Source organism: Calliopsis andreniformis, unplaced genomic scaffold (genome assembly GCF_051401765.1).
Source record: "Calliopsis andreniformis isolate RMS-2024a unplaced genomic scaffold, iyCalAndr_principal scaffold0197, whole genome shotgun sequence".
Classification (NCBI taxonomy): Eukaryota; Metazoa; Arthropoda; class Insecta; order Hymenoptera; family Andrenidae; genus Calliopsis; species Calliopsis andreniformis.
In genome coordinates, this window is record NW_027480606.1 from 248,125 (window position 1) to 268,801 (window position 20,677).

Consider the following 20,677-nt stretch of genomic DNA (forward strand, 5'->3'; position numbering starts at 1 on the left):
TGGCTATGACAATGGCTGCTATGGCTATTGCAATGGCTGCTATGTCTATGCTATATATATGCCTATGGCTGCTACGGCTATGCCTATAACTGCTATGGCTATGGCATTGGCTACTGCGGCTATGTCTATGTCTATGGCTGCTATGGCTATGGCTATGGCTATGGCTGCTATGGATAAAGCTATGGCTGCTATGGCTATGGCTGTTGCTATGGCTGTTACGGCTGTGGCTATGGCTACGGCTGCTGTGGCTATGCCATTGGCTATGGCACGTATGGCTATTGCTATGGCTGCTATGGCTACGGCTGCTATGGCTATGGCTATGGCTGCTATGACTACGGCTATGGCTGCTATGACTATGGCTATGGATGCTTTGGCTATGGCTAAAGCTGCTGTGGCTATTGCTATGTCTGCTATGGCTATGGCTGTTGCTGCTATGGCTATGGCTATGGCAATGGCTGCTATGGCTATGGCTATGGCTGCTATGTCTATGGCTGGTATAGCTATGCCCATGGCTGCTACGGCTATGGCTATAACTGCTATGGCTATGGCATTGGCTACTGTGGCTATGGCTATGTCTATGGCTGCTATGGCTAAGGCTATGGCGATGGCTGCTATGGATATAGCTATGGCTGCTATTACTACGGCAACGGCTACGGCTGCTATGGCTATGGCTATGGCTGCAATGTCCATGGCAATGGCTGCCATGTCTATGACTGGTGTAGCTATGCCTATGGCTGCTACGCCTATGGCTATAACTGCTATGGCTATGGCATTGGCTGCTGTGGCTATGGCTATGGCTATCACAATGGCTGCTATGGCCATGGCTATGGCTATGGCTGCTATATCTATGGCTGGTATAGCTATGCCTGTGGCTGCTACGGCTATGGCTATAACTGCTATGGCTATGGCATCGGCTAATGTGGCTATGGCTATGTCTATGGCTGCTATGGCTATGGCTATGGCTATGGCTGCTATGGATACAGCTATGGCTGATATGTCTATGGCTATGGCTATGGCTGCTATGGCTATGGATATGACTGCTTCGGCTATGGCTGCTATAGCTATGGCTATGGCTGGAATGGCTATGGCGATAGCTGCTATGGCTATGGCTACGGATGCTTTGGCTATGGCTTTGGCTGATATGGCTATGGCTATGGCTGCTATGGCTATGGCTACGGCTGCTATGGCTGTCGCTATGCGTGCTATGGCTATGACTATGGCTGCTATGGCTATGACTATGGCTGCTATGTCTGTGACTGTTGCTGCTATGGCTATGGCTATGGCTATGGCTATGGCTGCGATGGCTACGGCTATGGCTGCTGTGGCTATGGTTATGGCTGCTATGGATATGGCTATGACTCCTTTAGATATGCCTATAGCTGCTATAGCTACGGCTATGGTTGCTATGCCTTTGGCTATGACTGTTATGGCTATGGCTACGGCTGCTATGGGTATGGCTATGGCTGCTATGGCTGCTATGCCTATGGCTATTGCTGCTATGGCTACTGTTATGGCCATTGCTATGGCTGCTATGGCTATGGCTATGGCTGCTATGGCTGCTCTGGCTATGACTATTGCTCCTATGGCTATGGCTATGGCTATGGCTATTGCTGCTATGGCTGTGGCTATGGCTATGACAATGGCTGCTATGGCTATGGCAATGGCTGCTATGTCTATGGTATAGATATGCCTATGGCTGCTACGGCTATGGCTATAACTGCTATGGCTATGGCATTGGCTACTGTGGCTATGGCTATGACTATGGCTGCTATAGCTATGGCTATGGCTATGGCTGCTAAGGATATAGCTATGGCTGCTATGGCTATGGCTGTTGCTATGGCTGTTATGGCTGTGGCTATGGCTACGGCTGCTGTGACTATGGCATTGGCTATGGCTCGTATGGCTATGGCTATGGCTGCTATGGCTACTGCTATGGCTATTGTTATGGCTGCTCTGGCTATGACTATTGCTGCTATGTCTTTGTCTATGGCTATTGCAATGGCTGCTGTGGCTGTGGCTATGGCTATGGCTATGCCTGCGATGGCTACGGCTATTGCTGCTATGGCTATGGCTATGGCTGCTATGACTATGGCTGCTATGGCTATGGCTATGGCTGCTATGACTATGGCTATGAATGCTATGGCTATGGCTATGGCCATGGCTGCTATGGCTATGGCTATGGCTTCTATGGCTATGGCTATGGATGCTATGGCAATGGCTATGGCTGCTTTGGCTATGGCTGAAGCTGCTATGGCTATGGCTGCGGCTGCTATGGCTATCGCTATTCGTGCTATTGCTATGGCTATGGCAGCTGTGGCTATGGCTATGGCTTCTATGGCTGCTATGCCTATGGTTATTGCTGCTATGGCTACTGCTATGGATATGGCTATGACTGCTAGGGCTGCTATGGCTATGACTATTGCTGCTATGGCTATGGCTATGGCTATGACTGTAGCAGCTATGGCTATGGCTATGGCTGCTATGTCTATGGCTGGTATAGATATGCCTATGGCTGCTACGGCTATGGCTATAACTGCTATGGCTATGGCATTGGCTACTGTGGCTATGTCTATGTCTATGGCTGCTATGGCTATGGCATTGGCTACTGTGGCTATGTCTATGTCTATGGCTGCTATGGCTATGGCTATGGCTATGGCTGCTATGCCATTGGCTATGGATGCTATGGCAATGGCTATGGCTGCTATGGCTATGGCTATGGCTGCTAATGCTATGGCTATGGCTATGGCTGCAATGGCTATGGCTATGGCTGCTATGGATGCTCTGGCTATGACTATTACTGCTATGGCTATGGCTATGCCTATTGCTATTGCTGCTATGGCTATGGCTATGGCTATGGCTGATATGGCTATGGCTATGGCTGCTATGGCAATGGCTACGGCTGCTATGGCAATGGCTGCTATAGCTATGGCTATGGCTGCTAATGCTTTGACTACGGCTATGGCTCCTATGGATAAGGCTATGCCTGCTATGGTTATGGCTATGTCTGCTATGGCTGTGGTTGTGGCTGCTCTGGCTCTGGCTATGGCTGCTACAGCTATGGCTATGGCAGCTTTGGCTATGGCTGCTATAGCTATGGCTATGGCTGATATGGCTATGGTACCTATACATATGGCTATGGCTGCTATGGCCATGGCAATGGCTGCTATGGCCATGGCTATGGCTGCTATGGCTATGGTTGTGGCTGCTATGGATATGGCTATGACTCCTTTAGATATGCCTATAGCTGCTATAGCTACGGCTATGGCTGCTATGCCTTTGCCTATGGCTGCTATGGATATAGCTATGGCTGCTATGGCTATGGCTATGGCTGCTATGGCTATGGTTATGGCTGCTATGGATATGGCTATGACTCCTTTATCCTGCAATGCATTTGGCTATGGCTGTTATGGCTATGGCAATGGCTGCTATGGCTATGGTACATATACATATGGCTATGGCTGCTATGGCTGCTCTGGCCATGACTATTACTGCTATGGCTATGGCAATGGCTATTGCTATTGCTGCTATGGCTATGGCTATGGCTATGGCTATGCCTGCGATGGCTACGGCTATGGCTGCTATGGCTATGGCTATGGCTGCTATGACTATGGCTATTGCTGCTATGGCTATGGCTATGGCTATGGCTATTGCTGCTATGGCTGTGGCTATGGCTATGACAATGGCTGCTACGGCTATGGCAATGGCTGCTATGTCCATGGTATAGATATGCCTATGGCTGCTACGGCTATGGCTATAACTGCTATGGCTATGGCATTGGCTACTGTGGCTATGTCTATGTCTATGGCTGCTATGGCTATGGCTATGGCTATGGCTGCTATGCCATTGGCTATGGATGCTATGGCAATGGCTATGGCTGCTATGGCTATGGCTATGGCTGCTAATGCTATGGCTATGGCTATGGCTGCAATGGCTATGGCTATGGCTGCTATGGATGCTCTGGCTATGACTATTACTGCTATGGCTATGGCTATGCCTATTGCTATTGCTGCTATGGCTATGGCTATGGCTATGGCTGATATGGCTATGTCTATGGCTGCTATGGCAATGGCTACGGCTGCTATGGCAACGGCTGCTATAGCTATGGCTATGGCTGCTAATGCTTTGACTACGGCTATGGCTCCTATGGATAAGGCTATACCTGCTATGGTTATGGCTATGTCTGCTATGGCTGTGGTTATGGCTGCTCTGGCTCTGGCTATGGCTGCTATAGCTATGGCTATGGCAGCTTTGGCTATGGCTGCTATAGCTATGGCTATGGCTGATATGGCTATGGTACCTATACGTATGGCTATGGCTGCTATGGCCATGGCAATGGCTGCTATGGCCATGGCTATGGCTGCTATGGCTATGGTTGTGGCTGCTATGGATATGGCTATGACTCCTTTAGATATGCCTATAGCTGCTATAGCTACGGCTATGGCTGCTATGCCTTTGCCTATGGCTGCTATGGATATAGCTATGGCTGCTATGGCTATGGCTATGGCTGCTATGGCTATGGCTATGTCTAAGGCTGCTATGGCTATGGCAATGGCTATGGCTATGTCTGTGGCTGCTATGGATATAGCTATGCCTGCTATGGCTATGCCTATTATGGCTATGGCTGCTATGGCTATGGCTATGGCTGTGTCTGCTATGGTTATGGCTATGGCTGCTATGGCTATGGCTATGGCTTCTATGGCTATCGCTATGGCTATGACTGCTATGGCTATGTCTATGGCTATAACTGCTATGGCTATGGCTATGGCTGTGTCTGCTATGGATATAGCTATGGCTGCTATGTCTATCGCTATGGCTATGACTGCTATGGCTATGACTGTGGCTAAGGCTACTATTGCTATGGCTATGGCTGTGGCTGCTACGGCTATGACTATGGCTGCCATGGCTATGGCTATGGCTATGCCTATGGCTTGTATGGCTATCGCTATAGCTATGACTGCTATGGCTATGGCTATGGCTATGGCTGCCATGGCTATGGCTATGCCTATGACTGTGGCTATGGCTGTATCTGCTATGGCTATGGCTATGGCTACTACGCCTATGGATACGGCTGCTATGGTTTTGGCTACGGCTTCTATGGCTATGGCTATGGCTGCTATGCCTATGGCTATGGCTACGGCTATGGCTGCTATGGCCGCCATGGCTATGGCTATGGCTGCTATGGCTATGGCTATGGCTGCTATGGCTATGGCTATGGCTATGGCTCCAATGGCTATGGCTATGTCTATGGCTGCTATGGCTATGGCTATGTCTATGGCAGCTATGTCTATGGCTAAGTGTGTGGCTGCTTTGTATATAGCTATGGCTGCTATGGCTATGGCTATGGCTACGGCTATGGCTGCTATGGCCGCCATGGCTATGGCTATGGCTGCTATAGCTATGGCTATGTCAGTTATGGCTATGGTTATGGCTATGTCTGCTATGGCTATGGCTGCTATGGCTTTGGCGATGGCTGCTTTGGCTATGGCTATAGCTGCTATGGCTATGGCTATGGCATTGGCTGCTGTGGCTATGGCTATGTCTATGTCTATGGCTGCTATGTCTTTGGCCATGGCTATGGCTGCTATGGCTATGGCTGTGGCAGCTATGGCTGTGGTTATGGCTACGGCTGCTATGGCTATCGCTAAGGCTGCTATGGCTATGGCTATGGCTGCTATGGCTATGGCTATGGCTGCTATGACTATGGCTATGGCTGCTGTGGCTATGGCTATGTCTATGGCTGGTATGGCTATGGCTATGGCTATGTTTGCTATGGCTATGGCTGCGATGTCTATGGCTATGACTATGGCTGCTATAGCTATGGCTATGGCTATGGCTGCTATGGCTGCGGGTATGTCTGCTATGACCATGGCTGTGGCTGCTATGGATATGGCTATGGCTGCTATGGCTATGGTTATGGCTATGTCAGTTATGGCTATGGCTTGTATGGCTATGTCTACTATGGCTACGGATACGGCTTCTATGGCTATGGCTATGGTTGCGGCTGCTATGGCTATGGCTGCTATGGCTATGGCTATGGCTGCTATGGCTATGGCTATGGCTATGTCTGCAATGGCTATGGCTATGTCTATGGCTGCTATGGCTATGGCTATGTATGTGGCTGCTTTGGATATAGCTATGGCTGCTATTGCTATGGCTATGGCTCCGGCTGCTATGGCTATAGCTATGGCTGCTATGGCTATGGCTATGGCTGCTATGGCTATGTCTATGGCTGCTATGAGTATGGCTATTGCTGCTATGGCTATGGCTATGGCTGCTATGGCTATGCCTTTTATGGCATTGGCCTCTCTGGCCATCGCTATGGCTATGACTGCTATGGTTATGGCTATGGCTGCTATGGTTATGGCTATGGCTATGGCTGCTATGGCTATGGCTATAGCTATGGCTGCTATGGCTAAGGCTATGTCTACTATGGCCATGGCTGCGTCTGCTGTGGATATGGCTATGGCTGCTATGGCTATGGCTATGGCTTCTATGGCTATCGCTATGGCTATGACCGCTATGGCTATTGCTATGGCTATGGCTGCTATGGCTATGCGTTTTATGGCATTGGCCTCTCTGGCTATCGCTATGGCTATGACTGCTATGGTTATGGCTATGGCTGCTATGGTTATGGCAATGGCTACGGCTGCTATGGCTATGGCTATGGCAGTAATGGCTATGGTTATGGCTATGTGTGCTACGGCTACGGCTGCTATGGCTATGGCTATGGCAGTTATGGCTAAGGTTATGGCTATGTGTGCTATGGCTATGGCTGCTATGTCTTTGGCGATGGCTGCTTTGGCTATGGCTATAGCTGCTATGGCTATGGCTATGGCATTGGCTGCTGTGGCTAGGGCTATTTCTATGTCTATGGCTGCTATGTCTTTGGCCATGGCTATGGCTGCTATGGCTATGGCTGTGGCAGCTATGGCTGTGGTTATGGCTATGGCTGCTATGACTATGGCTACCGCTACTATGGCTATGGCTATGGCTACGCCTATGTCTGCCATAGGCGCCATGGCTATGGCTATGGCTGCTATGGCCATGGCTATTGCTGCTATAGCTATGCCTATGTCTATGGCTGGTATGGCTATGGCTATGGCTACGTTTGCTATGGCTATGGCTGCTATGTCTATGGCTATGGCTATGGCTGCTATAGCTATGGCTATGGCTATGGCTGCTATGGCTGCGGGTATGTCTACTATGACCATGGCTGTGGCTGCTATGGATATGGCTATGGCTGCTATGGCTATGGCTATGGCTATGGCTTCTATGGCTATGGCTACTATGGCTCTGCATACGGCTGCTACGGCTATGACTGTGGCAATGGCTATAGCTGCTATGGCTATTGCTATGGCTGCTAAGGCTATGCCTTTTATAGCTGTGGCTTGTATGGCTATTGCTATGGCTATTGCTGCTATGGTTATGGCTATGGCTGCTGTGGCTATGGCATGGCTGCTGTGGCTATGGCTATGTCTATGGCTGCTATGGCTTTGGCCATGGCTATGGCTATGGCTATGGCTGCTATGGCTATGGCTACGGCTACAATGTCCATGGTTATGGCTGCTATGGCTATGGCCATGGCAGTCATGGCTATGGTTATGGCTATGTCTGCTATGGCTACGCCTGCTATGGCTATGGCTATGGCAGTTATGGCTAAGGTTATGGCTATGTCTGCTATGGCTATGGCTGCTATCGCTTTGGCGATGGCTGCTTTGGCTATGGCTATAGCTGCTATGGCTATGGCTATGGCTACGTCTATGTCTGCCATTGGCGCCATGGCTATGGCTGTGGCTGCTATGGCTATGGCTACGGCTGCGTCTGCTATGGCTATGGTTGCGATGGCTTTGGCCATGGCTACTGCTGCTATAGCTATGGCTATGGCAGCTATGGCTGTGGTTATGGCTATGGCTGCTATGGCTATGGCTGTGTCTGCTATGGCTATGGCTACGGCTAGTATGGCTATGGCTATGGCTGCTATGGCTATGGCTATCGCTATGGCTATTATAGCTATTGATACGGCTGCTATGGCTATGACTGTTGCTATGGCTATAGCTGCTACGGCTATAGCTTTGGCTGCTATGGCTAAGCCTATCATGGCTGTGGCTTCTATCGTTATCGCTATGGCTATGACTGCTATGGTCATGGCTATGGCTGCTCTTGCTGCGGGTATGTCTACTATGACCATGTCTATGGCTGCTATAGCTATGGCTGCTATGGCTCTGGCTATGGCTATGGTCATGTCTATGGCTGTTATGGCTATGGCAATGGCAGCTATGGCTTTGGCTTTGTCTAGGGCTATGGCTGCTATGGCTACGGCTATGGCTCCTATGGTTCTGGATACGGCTGCTAACGGCTATGACTGTGGCAATGGCTATAGCTGCTATGGCTATGGCATGGCTTCTATGGCTATGGCTATGGCTACGACTATGGCTGCTCGGGCCACCATGGCTATGGCTATGGCTGCTATGGCTATGGCTACGGCCACTATGGCCATGGCTATGGCTGCTATAGCTATGGCTATGTCAGTTATGGCTATGGTTATGGCTATGTCTGCTATGGCTATGGCTGCTATGGCTTTGGCTATGGCTGCTATGGCTTTGGCTATGGCTGCTTTGGCAATGGCTATAGCTGCTATGGCTATGGCTATGCCACTGGCTGCTGTGGCTATGGTTATGTCTATGGCTGCTATGGCTTAGGCCATGGCTATGGCTATGGCTGTGGCAGCTATGGCTGTGGTTATGGCTATGGCTGCTATGACTATGTCTACCGCTGCTATGGCTATGGCTATGGCTACGTCTATGTCTGCCATAGGCGCCATGGCTATGGCTATGGCTGCTATGGCTATGGCTACGGCTGCGTCTGCTATGGCTATGGATGCTATGGCTTTGGCCATGGCTATTGCTGCTATAGCTATGGCTATGGCAGCTATGGCTGTGGTTATGGCTATGGCTGCTATAGCTATGGCTATGGCTGCTCTGGCTATGGCTATGGCACTGTCTACTATGGATATAGCTATGGCTGCTATCGCTATGGCTATGGCTACGGCAGCTATGGCTGTCGCAATGGCTGCTCTTGATATAGCTATGGCCGCTATGGCTATGGCAATGGCTACGGCTGGTACGGCTATCGCGATGACTGCTATGGCTACGGGTATGGCTATGGCTATGGCTGCTATGGCTATGGCTCCTATGGCTATGGCTATGGCTGCTATAGCTATGACTATGGCTATGGCTGCTGTGGCTATGGCTATGTCTATGGCTGGTATGGCTATGGCTATGGCTATGTTTGCTATGGCTATGGCTGCGATGTCTATGGCTATGGCTATGGCTGCTATAGCTATGGCTATGGCTATGGCTGCTATGGCTATGGCTATGGCTATGTCTGCAATGGCTATGGCTATGTATATGGCTGCTATGGCTATGGCTATGTATGTGGCTGCTTTGGATATAGCTATGGCTGCTATTGCTATGGCTATGGCTACGGCTGCTATGGCTATCGCTATGGCTGCTATGGCTATGGCTATGGCTGCTATGGCTATGGCTATGGCTGCTATGAGTATGGCTATTGCTGCTATGGCTATGGCTATGGCTGCTATTGCTATGGCTATGTCTACTATGGCCATGGCTGCGGCTGCTATGGCTATGGCTATGGCCGCTATGGTTATGGTTATGGCTATGGCTGCTATGGCTATGGCTATGGCTTCTATGGCTATCGCTATGGCTATGACCGCTATGGCTATTGCTATGGCTATGGCTGCTGTGGCTATGGCTGTGGCAGCTATGGCTGTGGTTATGTCTATGGCTGCTATGGCTATGGCTACGGCTGCTATGGCTATGGCTGAAGCTGCTATGGCTATGGCTATGCCTGCTATGACTATGGCTATGGATGCTTTGGCTATGGATAAAGCTGCTATGGCTATGGCTATGTCTGCTATGGCTATGGCTATTGCTGCTATGGCTATGGCTATGGCTATGGCTGATATGGCTATGGCTATGGCTGCTATGGCTGTTGCTATGCGTCCTATGGCTATGGCTATGGCTGCTATGGCTATGGCTATGGCTATGGCTGCTATGGCTAAGGCTACGTCTGCTATGACTGCTATGACTATGGCTAAAGCTGCTATGTCTATGGCTATGTCTGCTATGGCTATGGCTATTTCTGCATTGGCTATGGCTATGGCTATGGCTGATATGGCTATGGCTATGGCTGCTATGGCTATGGCTACTATAGCTATGGCTATGGCTGCTATTGCTATGACTATTGCTGCTTTGGCTGTGGCTATGTCTGCTATGGCTGTGGCTATGGCTATGGCTGCTATGGCTATGGCTATGGCTGCTATGGCTGTATGGCTATTGCTATTGCTGCTATGGCTATGGCTATGGCTATGACTATGGCTGCGATGGTTACGGCTATGGCTGCTATGGCTATGGCTATGCCTGCTATGGTTATGGCTACGGCTGCTATGGCTATGGCTGCGGCTGCTATGGCTATCGCTATTCGTGCTGTTGCTATGGCTATGGCTGCTATGGCTATAGCTATGGCTTCTATGGCTGCTATGCCTATGGCTATTGCTGCTATGGCTATTGCTATGGCTATGGCTATGGCTTCTGTGGCTGCTATTCCTATGGCTATTGCTGCTATGGCTACTGCTTTGGCTATGGCTATGTCTGCTATGGCTATGGCTATGGCTGCTAGGGCTGCTATGGCTGTGACTATTGGTGCTATGGCTATGGCTATGGCTATGACAATAGCAGGTGTGGCTATGGCTATGGCTGCTATGTGTATGGCTATGTCTATGGCTGCTATGGGTATGGCTATGTCTATGGCTGCTATGGATATAGCTATGGCTGCTATGGATATAGCTATGGCTGTTATGGCTATGGCTATTGCTGCTATGGCTGCTGTGGCTATGACTGTTGCTGCTATTGCTATGACTATGGCTATGGCTATTGCTGCTATGGCTGTGGCTATGGCTACAGTGGCTATGGCTATGGCTATGGCTGCGATGGCTATGTCTATGGTTGCTGTTGCTAATGCGTCTATCTGCTATGGCTATGGCTACGGCTGCTATGGCTGTCGCTATGCGTGCTATGGCTATGCCTATGGCTATTGCTGTGGCTATGGCTATGGCTGCTATGGCTACGGCTACGGCTGCAGTGGCTATGGCTATGGCTATGACAATGGCTGCTATGGCTATGGCTGTGACTGCGATGGCTACGGCTATGGCTGCTATGGCTATGGCTATGGCTGCTATGGCTATGGCTATGGATGGTATGGCTATGGCAACGGCTGCTATGGCTATGGCTGCGGCTGCTAAGGTTATCGCTATGCGTGCTATTGCTATGGCTATGGCTGCTATGGCTATGACTATGGCTGCTATGGCTGCTATGGCTATGGCTATTGCTGCTATGGCTACTGCTATGGCTATGGCTATGGCTGCTATGGCTACGGCTATGGCTGCTATGGCTATGGCTATGGCTGCTATGGCTATCGCTACGGCTGCTATGGCTATGGCTATGGCTCCTATGACTATGGCTATGGATACTTTGGCTGTGGCTAAAACTGCTATGCCTACGACTATAGCTGCTATAGCTATGCCTATCGCTGCTACGGCTATGGCTATAACTGCTATGGCTATGGCATTGGCTGCTGTGGCTATGGCTATGGCTATGACAATGGCTCCTATGGCTATGGCTATGGCTGGTATGTCTATGGCTGGTATAGCCATGCCTATGGCTGCTGCGGCTATGGCTATAACTGCTATGGCTATGGCATCGGCTAATGTGGCTATGGCTACGTCTATGGCTGCTATGGCTATGGCTATGGCTATGGCTGCTATTGAAATAGCTATGGCTGCTATGTCTATGTCTGTGGCTATGGCTGCTATGGCTGTGGCCATGGCAATGGCTGCTATGGCCATGGCTATGGCTGCTATGGCTATGGTTATGGCTGCTATGGATATGGCTATGACTATTGCTGCTATGGCTATGGCTATGGCTATGGCTATTGCTGCTATGGCTGTGGCTATGGCTATGACAATGGCTGCTATGGCTATGGCAATGGCTGCTATGTCTATGGTACAGATATGCCTATGGCTGCTACGGCTATGGCTATAACTGCTATGGCTATGGCATTGGCTACTGTGGCTATGTCTATGTCTATGGCTGCTATGGCTATGGCTCTGGCTATGGCTGCTATGGATATAGCTATGGCTGCTATGGCTATGGCTGTTGCTATGGCTGTTACGGCTGTGGCTATGGCTACGGCTGCTGTGGCTACGCCATTGGCTATGGCTCGTATGGCTATGGCTATGGCTGCTATGGCTACGGCTGCTATGGCTATGGCTATGGCTGCTATGGCTACGGCTATGGCTGCTATGGCTATGGCTATGGCTGCTTTGGCTAGGGCTGCTATAGCTATGGCTAAGACTGCTATGGCTATGGCTATGGCTGCTATTGCTATGGCTATGGCTGCTTTGGCTATGGCTGCTATAGCTATGGCTATGGCTGATATGGCTATGGCTATAGCTGCTATGGCTATGGCTATGGATGCTTTGGCTATGGCTATGGCTGCTATGGCTATGGCTATGGATGCTATGGATATGGCAACGGCAGCTATGGCTAAGGCTGCGGCTGCTAAGGTTATCGCTATGCGTGCTATTGCTATGGCTATGGCTGCTATGGCTATGACTATGGCTGCTATTTCTGCTATGGCTATGGCTATTCCTGCTATGGCTACTGCTATGGCTATGGCTATGGCTGCTATGGCTACGGCTATGGCTGCTATGGCTATGGCTATGGCTCCTATGGATATGGCGATGGCTCCTATGGCTATGGCTATGGATGCTTTGGCTATGGCTAAATCTGCTATGGCTATGACTATTACTGCTACAGCTATGGCAATGGCTGCTATATCTATGGCTGCTATAGCTATGGCTATGGCTGCTATTGCTATGACTATGGCTGCTATGGCTATGGCTATGTCTGCTATGGCTGTGGCTATGGCTATGTCTGCTACAGCTATGGCTACGGCTATGGCTGCTATGGCTATCGCTATGGCTGCTATGGCTATGGCTATGGCTCCTATGACTATGGCTGTGGATACTTTGTCTGTGGCTAAAGCTGCTATGCCTACGACTATAGCTGCTATAGCTATGCCTATGGCTGCTACGGCTATGGCTATAACTGCTATGGCTATGGCATTGGCTGCAGTGGCTATGGCTATGGCCATGGCTGCAATGGCTATGTCTAGGCTGCTATGGCTATCGCTATGCGTGCTGTTGCTATGGCTATGGCTCCGAAGGCTATGCCCATGGCTGCTACGGCTGTGGCTATTGCTGCTGTGGATATAGCTATGGCTCCTATGGCTATGGCTATGGCTGCTTCGTTTATGGCTGGTATAGCTATGCGTATGGCTGCTACGGCTATGGCCATAACTGCTATGGCTATGGCATTGGCTGCTGTGGCTATGGCTATGGCAATGACAATGGCTGCTATGGCTATGGCTATGGCTGCTATGTCTATGGCTGGTATAGCTATGCCTATGGCTGCTACGGCTATGGCTATAACTGCTATGGCTATGGCATTGGCTACTGTGGCTATGGCTATGGCTATGTCTGCTATGGCTGTGGCTATGGCTATGTCTGCTATAGCTATGGCTACGGCTGCTATGGCTACGGCTGCGGCTGCTATGGTTATCGCTATGCGTGCTATTGCTATGGCTATGGCTGCTATGGCTATGGCTACGGCTGCTATGGCTGTCGCTATGCGTGCTATGGCTAGGACTATGGCTGCTATGGCTATGGCTATGGCTGCTATGGCTGCTATGGCTGTGGCTGCTGCTGCTAAGGCTATGGCTATGGCTATGGCTGCTATGGCTACGGCTATGGCTGCTGTGGCTATCGCTATGGCTGCTATGGCTATGGTACCTATACATATGGCTATGGCTGCTATGGCAATGGCAATGGCTGCTATGGCCATGGCTATGGCTGCTATGGCTATGGTTATGGCTGCTATGGATATGGCTATGACTATTGCTGCTATGGCTATGGCTGTGGCTATGGCTATTGCTGCTATGGCTGTGGCTATGGCTATGACAATGGCTGCTATGTCTATGGTATAGATATGCCTATGGCTGCTACGGCTATGGCTATAATTGCTATGGCTATGGCATTGGCTACTGTGGCTATGTCTATGTCTATGGCTGCTATGGATATGGCTATGGCTATGGCTGCTATGGATATAGCTATGGCTGCTATGGCTATGGCTGTTGCAATGGCTGTTACGGCTGTGGCTATGGCTACGGCTGCTGTGGCTACGCCATTGGCTATGGCTCGTATGGCTATGGCTATGGCTGCTATGGCTACGGCTGCTATGGCTATGGCTATGGCTGCTATGGCTACGGCTATGGCTGCTATGGCTATGATACCTATACATATGGCTATGGCTGCTATGGCCATGGCAATGGCTGCTATGGCCATGGCTATGGCTGCTATGGCTATGGTTATGGCTGCTATGGATATGGCTATGACTATTGCTGCTATGGCTATGGCTATGGCTATGGCTATTGCTGCTATGGCTGTGGCTATGGCTATGACAATGGCTGCTATGGCTATGGCAATGGCTGCTATGTCTATGGTAGAGATATGCCCATGGCTGCTACGGCTATGGCTATAATTGCTATGGCTATGGCATTGGCTACTGTGGCTATGTCTATGTCTATGGCTGCTATGGCTGTGGCTATGGCTGCTTTGGCTATGGCTATGGCTATGGCTGATATGTCTATGGCTATGGCTGCTATGGCTACGGCTGCTATGGCTATGCCTATGGCAGCTATGGCAGTGGCTGCTATAGCTATGGCTATGGCTGCTAATGCTATGGATATGGCTATGGCTCCAATGGATATGGCTATGGCTGCTATGGTTATGGCTACGGCAGCTATGGCTATGGCTATGGCCGGTATGGCTACGGCTATGGCTGCTATGGCTATGGCTATGGCTGCTTCGGCTATGGCTGCTATAGCTATGGCTATGGCTGATATGGCTATGGCTATGACTGCTATGGCTATGGCTATGCCGATGACTGCTATGTCTATGGCTATGGCTGCTATGGTTGTGGCTATGGCTGCTATGACTATGGCTGCGGCTGCTATGGTTATCGCTATGTCTGCTATGGCTGTGGCTATGGCTATGTCTGCTACAGCTATGGCTACGGCTATGGCTGCTATGGCTATCGCTATGGCTGCTATGGCTATGGCTATGGCTCCTATGACTATGGCTGTGGATACTTTGTCTGTGGCTAAAGCTGCTATGCCTACGACTATAGCTGCTATAGCTATGCCTATGGCTGCTACGGCTATGGCTATAACTGCTATGGCTATGGCATTGGCTGCAGTGGCTATGGCTATGGCCATGGCTGCAATGGCTATGTCTAGGCTGCTATGGCTATCGCTATGCGTGCTGTTGCTATGGCTATGGCTCCGATGGCTATGCCCATGGCTGCTACGGCTGTGGCTATTGCTGCTGTGGATATAGCTATGGCTCCTATGGTTATGGCTATGGCTGCTTCGTTTATGGCTGGTATAGCTATGCGTATGGCTGCTACGGCTATGGCCATAACTGCTATGGCTATGGCATTGGCTGCTGTGGCTATGGCTATGGCAATGACAATGGCTGCTATGGCTATGGCTATGGCTGCTATGTCTATGGCTGGTATAGCTATGCCTATGGCTGCTACGGCTATGGCTATAACTGCTATGGCTATGGCATTGGCTACTGTGGCTATGGCTATGGCTATGTCAGTTATGGCTATGGTTATGGCTATGTCTGCTATGGCTATGGCTGCTATGGCTTTGGCTATGGCTGCTATGGCTTTGGCTATGGCTGCTTTGGCAATGGCTATAGCTGCTATGGCTATGGCTATGCCACTGGCTGCTGTGGCTATGGTTATGTCTATGGCTGCTATGGCTTAGGCCATGGCTATGGCTATGGCTGTGGCAGCTATGGCTGTGGTTATGGCTATGGCTGCTATGACTATGTCTACCGCTGCTATGGCTATGGCTATGGCTACGTCTATGTCTGCCATAGGCGCCATGGCTATGGCTATGGCTGCTATGGCTATGGCTACGGCTGCGTCTGCTATGGCTATGGATGCTATGGCTTTGGCCATGGCTATTGCTGCTATAGCTATGGCTATGGCAGCTATGGCTGTGGTTATGGCTATGGCTGCTATAGCTATGGCTATGGCTGCTCTGGCTATGGCTATGGCACTGTCTACTATGGATATAGCTATGGCTGCTATCGCTATGGCTATGGCTACGGCAGCTATGGCTGTCGCAATGGCTGCTCTTGATATAGCTATGGCCGCTATGGCTATGGCAATGGCTACGGCTGGTACGGCTATCGCGATGACTGCTATGGCTACGGGTATGGCTATGGCTATGGCTGCTATGGCTATGGCTCCTATGGCTATGGCTATGGCTGCTATAGCTATGACTATGGCTATGGCTGCTGTGGCTATGGCTATGTCTATGGCTGGTATGGCTATGGCTATGGCTATGTTTGCTATGGCTATGGCTGCGATGTCTATGGCTATGGCTATGGCTGCTATAGCTATGGCTATGGCTATGGCTGCTATGGCTATGGCTATGGCTATGTCTGCAATGGCTATGGCTATGTATATGGCTGCTATGGCTATGGCTATGTATGTGGCTGCTTTGGATATAGCTATGGCTGCTATTGCTATGGCTATGGCTACGGCTGCTATGGCTATCGCTATGGCTGCTATGGCTATGGCTATGGCTGCTATGGCTATGGCTATGGCTGCTATGAGTATGGCTATTGCTGCTATGGCTATGGCTATGGCTGCTATTGCTATGGCTATGTCTACTATGGCCATGGCTGCGGCTGCTATGGCTATGGCTATGGCCGCTATGGTTATGGTTATGGCTATGGCTGCTATGGCTATGGCTATGGCTTCTATGGCTATCGCTATGGCTATGACCGCTATGGCTATTGCTATGGCTATGGCTGCTGTGGCTATGGCTGTGGCAGCTATGGCTGTGGTTATGTCTATGGCTGCTATGGCTATGGCTACGGCTGCTATGGCTATGGCTGAAGCTGCTATGGCTATGGCTATGCCTGCTATGACTATGGCTATGGATGCTTTGGCTATGGATAAAGCTGCTATGGCTATGGCTATGTCTGCTATGGCTATGGCTATTGCTGCTATGGCTATGGCTATGGCTATGGCTGATATGGCTATGGCTATGGCTGCTATGGCTGTTGCTATGCGTCCTATGGCTATGGCTATGGCTGCTATGGCTATGGCTATGGCTATGGCTGCTATGGCTAAGGCTACGTCTGCTATGACTGCTATGACTATGGCTAAAGCTGCTATGTCTATGGCTATGTCTGCTATGGCTATGGCTATTTCTGCATTGGCTATGGCTATGGCTATGGCTGATATGGCTATGGCTATGGCTGCTATGGCTATGGCTACTATAGCTATGGCTATGGCTGCTATTGCTATGACTATTGCTGCTTTGGCTATGGCTATGTCTGCTATGGCTGTGGCTATGGCTATGGCTGCTATGGCTATGGCTATGGCTGCTATGGCTGTATGGCTATTGCTATTGCTGCTATGGCTATGGCTATGGCTATGACTATGGCTGCGATGGTTACGGCTATGGCTGCTATGGCTATGGCTATGCCTGCTATGGTTATGGCTACGGCTGCTATGGCTATGGCTGCGGCTGCTATGGCTATCGCTATTCGTGCTGTTGCTATGGCTATGGCTGCTATGGCTATAGCTATGGCTTCTATGGCTGCTATGCCTATGGCTATTGCTGCTATGGCTATTGCTATGGCTATGGCTATGGCTTCTGTGGCTGCTATTCCTATGGCTATTGCTGCTATGGCTACTGCTTTGGCTATGGCTATGTCTGCTATGGCTATGGCTATGGCTGCTAGGGCTGCTATGGCTGTGACTATTGGTGCTATGGCTATGGCTATGGCTATGACAATAGCAGGTGTGGCTATGGCTATGGCTGCTATGTGTATGGCTATGTCTATGGCTGCTATGGGTATGGCTATGTCTATGGCTGCTATGGATATAGCTATGGCTGCTATGGATATAGCTATGGCTGTTATGGCTATGGCTATTGCTGCTATGGCTGCTGTGGCTATGACTGTTGCTGCTATTGCTATGACTATGGCTATGGCTATTGCTGCTATGGCTGTGGCTATGGCTACAGTGGCTATGGCTATGGCTATGGCTGCGATGGCTATGTCTATGGTTGCTGTTGCTAATGCGTCTATCTGCTATGGCTATGGCTACGGCTGCTATGGCTGTCGCTATGCGTGCTATGGCTATGCCTATGGCTATTGCTGTGGCTATGGCTATGGCTGCTATGGCTACGGCTACGGCTGCAGTGGCTATGGCTATGGCTATGACAATGGCTGCTATGGCTATGGCTGTGACTGCGATGGCTACGGCTATGGCTGCTATGGCTATGGCTATGGCTGCTATGGCTATGGCTATGGATGGTATGGCTATGGCAACGGCTGCTATGGCTATGGCTGCGGCTGCTAAGGTTATCGCTATGCGTGCTATTGCTATGGCTATGGCTGCTATGGCTATGACTATGGCTGCTATGGCTGCTATGGCTATGGCTATTGCTGCTATGGCTACTGCTATGGCTATGGCTATGGCTGCTATGGCTACGGCTATGGCTGCTATGGCTATGGCTATGGCTGCTATGGCTATCGCTACGGCTGCTATGGCTATGGCTATGGCTCCTATGACTATGGCTATGGATACTTTGGCTGTGGCTAAAACTGCTATGCCTACGACTATAGCTGCTATAGCTATGCCTATCGCTGCTACGGCTATGGCTATAACTGCTATGGCTATGGCATTGGCTGCTGTGGCTATGGCTATGGCTATGACAATGGCTCCTATGGCTATGGCTATGGCTGGTATGTCTATGGCTGGTATAGCCATGCCTATGGCTGCTGCGGCTATGGCTATAACTGCTATGGCTATGGCATCGGCTAATGTGGCTATGGCTACGTCTATGGCTGCTATGGCTATGGCTATGGCTATGGCTGCTATTGAAATAGCTATGGCTGCTATGTCTATGTCTGTGGCTATGGCTGCTATGGCTGTGGCCATGGCAATGGCTGCTATGGCCATGGCTATGGCTGCTATGGCTATGGTTATGGCTGCTATGGATATGGCTATGACTATTGCTGCTATGGCTATGGCTATGGCTATGGCTATTGCTGCTATGGCTGTGGCTATGGCTATGACAATGGCTGCTATGGCTATGGCAATGGCTGCTATGTCTATGGTACAGATATGCCTATGGCTGCTACGGCTATGGCTATAACTGCTATGGCTATGGCATTGGCTACTGTGGCTATGTCTATGTCTATGGCTGCTATGGCTATGGCTGTTGCTATGGCTGTTACGGCTGTGGCTATGGCTACGGCTGCTGTGGCTACGCCATTGGCTATGGCTCGTATGGCTATGGCTATGGCTGCTATGGCTACGGCTGCTATGGCTATGGCTATGGCTGCTATGGCTACGGCTATGGCTGCTATGGCTATGGCTATGGCTGCTTTGGCTAGGGCTGCTATAGCTATGGCTAAGACTGCTATGGCTATGGCTATGGCTGCTATTGCTATGGCTATGGCTGCTTTGGCTATGGCTGCTATAGCTATGGCTATGGCTGATATGGCTATGGCTATAGCTGCTATGGCTATGGCTATGGATGCTTTGGCTATGGCTATGGCTGCTATGGCTATGGCTATGGATGCTATGGATATGGCAACGGCAGCTATGGCTAAGGCTGCGGCTGCTAAGGTTATCGCTATGCGTGCTATTGCTATGGCTATGGCTGCTATGGCTATGACTATGGCTGCTATTTCTGCTATGGCTATGGCTATTCCTGCTATGGCTACTGCTATGGCTATGGCTATGGCTGCTATGGCTACGGCTATGGCTGCTATGGCTATGGCTATGGCTCCTATGGATATGGCGATGGCTCCTATGGCTATGGCTATGGATGCTTTGGCTATGGCTAAATCTGCTATGGCTATGACTATTACTGCTACAGCTATGGCAATGGCTGCTATATCTATGGCTGCTATAGCTATGGCTATGGCTGCTATTGCTATGACTATGGCTGCTATGGCTATGGCTATGTCTGCTATGGCTGTGGCTATGGCTATGTCTGCTACAGCTATGGCTACGGCTATGGCTGCTATGGCTATCGCTATGGCTGCTATGGCTATGGCTATGGCTCCTATGACTATGGCTGTGGATACTTTGTCTGTGGCTAAAGCTGCTATGCCTACGACTATAGCTGCTATAGCTATGCCTATGGCTGCTACGGCTATGGCTATAACTGCTATGGCTATGGCATTGGCTGCAGTGGCTATGGCTATGGCCATGGCTGCAATGGCTATGTCTAGGCTGCTATGGCTATCGCTATGCGTGCTGTTGCTATGGCTATGGCTCCGAAGGCTATGCCCATGGCTGCTACGGCTGTGGCTATTGCTGCTGTGGATATAGCTATGGCTCCTATGGCTATGGCTATGGCTGCTTCGTTTATGGCTGGTATAGCTATGCGTATGGCTGCTACGGCTATGGCCATAACTGCTATGGCTATG